This window comes from Myotis davidii, unplaced genomic scaffold (assembly GCF_000327345.1).
Source record: "Myotis davidii unplaced genomic scaffold, ASM32734v1 scaffold1036, whole genome shotgun sequence".
NCBI lineage: Eukaryota > Metazoa > Chordata > Mammalia > Chiroptera > Vespertilionidae > Myotis > Myotis davidii.
In genome coordinates, this window is record NW_006287260.1 from 2,080,057 (window position 1) to 2,082,766 (window position 2,710).

At 56.1% G+C, this 2,710-nt stretch overlaps 1 protein-coding gene across 2 annotated transcripts in view; it reads left to right on the top strand.

The window, feature by feature from the left end:
• The window catches only part of PI16 (peptidase inhibitor 16), a 9,092-nt gene that overhangs the window by 870 nt on the left and 5,512 nt on the right, over window positions 1-2,710 (top strand). The gene's annotated exons all lie outside the window — the stretch shown is intronic.

Consider the following 2,710-nt stretch of genomic DNA (forward strand, 5'->3'; position numbering starts at 1 on the left):
CGGGGCACATCCCTGAATGGCAGGCTTGATCCCCAGCCCCAGGCGGGATGTGTGTGGGAGGCAACCAGTCGATATGTCTCTCTCTCATCGATGTTTCTCTCTCTCTGTCTTTCCCTCTCCCTTCCACTCTCCTTAAAAAATCAATGGAAAAATGTCCTCCGGTGAGGATTAACCAAAAAAAAAGAAAGAAATCTCAAACACATATATATTAGGATATAGTTACCTGAAGTTTGAAAATGTAAAAAATACTGTTATATACAGGTGGCAACACGTGCTGATGGAGTAAACATGCATGGACAGCCTGCAGAAGACAGAGCCACTCAGGGGGTGGTTACCCTGTCACAGAGGGAGGGTTAGCTGATGGCAGTTAGGGCAAGGTGTGCACAGTCAGGATTAGAAGAGATGTTTCCTGATCTATCACGAGGGGCTGGCAATCCTGCCCAGCGGGCCGGAGAGGAGGACACAGGAGAAAGATCTTGGGGGGCTCTACAGACACACACAGCACCGCCATTTAGGCCCTGTCGGCCGGGGCCACCAGGGGCTGCGGACACAAACCAGGAGCCTGGTACCAGCTCTGCCAACAACTCTGCCTGAGCCCCTGAGTTCATCGTTGGGTCCCAGTTTCCCTGTCTGCAGAGCCTTAATGCCCCCAGCCTTGCTGCTGAGGCTGGGGCTCCGCAGGCTGGGGCTGCTTTGCCTGCAGAGATGGGCCTCAGTGGGGCAACATTCCTGGAAGCAGCTGGGCATTGAGGGGCACACGGCTCAGGTGCGACTCTGCAGTGGTAAATGCAGAGACTCTGGAGCCAGAAGGCCTGGGTTCAAATCTTTTTTTTTTGTAATATATTTTTATTGATTTCAGAGAAGAAAGGAGAGAGAGAGAGAAACATCAATGATGAGAGAGAATCATTGAATGGCTGGCTCCTGCACGCCCCACAATGAAAGATGGAGCCTGCTACCCAGGCATGAGCCCCGACCAGGAATTGAATGAGGGCCTCCTGGTTCATAGGTCGATGCTCAGCCACTGAGTCACGCCGGCCAGGCTCAAATTTTCACTTTGCCATTTATTAGCTGTGTGGCCACAGCCAAGTTACCTAGCCTCTCTGTGCCTCAAACCTCCTCATCTGTGAATTGGGGATGATAACAGAACAGTCCCCTTGTAGCGTGGTTGTAAGGGTTAAATGAGTAAACATGTGGAAGGCACTTAGAACAGTGCCGGACAATGAGTAATTTCTCAGTAAGTGTTTGATGAACAAAAGGGAATGCTCGGGGGTGAGGCAGGTGGGTTCCTGTGGACTCTTCTCTCTCCCTCAGCCTCCACATCTAACCATCGTTACCACCAGAAGGTTCCGTTCTCCTACCTCCTCCCCAATCCCTTTGGCACAGCCTGACTCAGTCTTCCAGTTCTCCCAGGACTAAGCCTCGCCCTGCCTCCCAGGCTCGGGCTGCACTGGCAGAACGAACGGCCCAGCACACAGGCCTGACACCCCTGGAAGCCCTGCACTGGCCGCGAGAGCCCAGGACAAGGCTCCAGCCCCGAGAAGGCCCTCTGTGTGCCTGGCCCCCCTCTAGCTCCAGCCTCCGCTCCTGCCCACGTTCTCCTCCAGTCACGGAACTGCTTGTCTTTCCCAGTCAGAGCACGGCTCCTCCTTCCTCTCAGGTCGCTCTTCCCTCTCCACAGGCCAAGCCTCACCTGAGAACTCTTGGCTCCTGTCTCCTTCCCCACCTTCAGGTCAGGCTAAATGGCCCTCTTTGGTGCCTCCGTACTACCCCTTGCATATCTGCCATTCACCACACGGTGGGCCAATTAATGGCTTATGATGATGTGAATTTGGGCTTCTTGGTCCTTGTTGTTGCCTCGGGCTGGCACAGTGCCCAGGACTGTTGAATGAGTGAGTGAGTGAGTGAGTGAGTAGATGACGGGACTCGTTTTCACATGATGACCATGTGGCCAATGGGGCGGGTGCTGGGACTCCTAAAACTCCCCACGGGTCTCTGGACCGCTGAGAAGCCTTCAGTCCCAGAGCAGGGACTCTAATGGTGGGATTCCAGGCATCTAGTCAGAATGGAAATGAGTGGGCTCTGCAGCAGAGATTGCTTTAAGCAGGGTCCTGTCTCGGTGGTCAGACCCCTGCTCTGCTGGCCCTGTGCCCGGCAGTGGGGATGCGTCCCTGCCCCACCTGAAGGAGCTTACAGTCTAGTCTTTGGTCCAGCAGGCCATGCCCGTGCCCTGGTCCTTGTCCCCAGCACCCTGCCCCTTCACCACTCCCCACTTCCCACTACGGCCAGAGTTTGGGAGGACCGCAGGGGACAGTGATTTGAGACAAAAAGTCCCAGAGAGGAAAAGGGATTCACCTAAAGTCACCCAGCCGGGCTGTCCCAGCCCAGTGCTCCCATCCATGCCCCCGGCAGCGGCTACGGAGAACCGTGTGAGCGTGGGCAGTGGGTGTGGACACACAGCCCCCTCTCCTTAGAGCCGCCCCAGCTCTTGTGCTTTATGCCTGCCTGGCTCCCACAGCTGGATGGGCCCCCGGAGGGTGGAGCAAGAGTTGCGGCCAGGCAATGGTTTCCAGGAGAAGCCAGGACGAAGTTTAATGGGATCCAGGCCTCCCTCCTCAGCCCTTTGGTCAGATGCCTTGTTAGTCCCTCTTCCCACCCACTCTGAGGGGTGCCCCCAGCAGGGGACACAGAACCTCAGAGCCCCCCCCCCCCC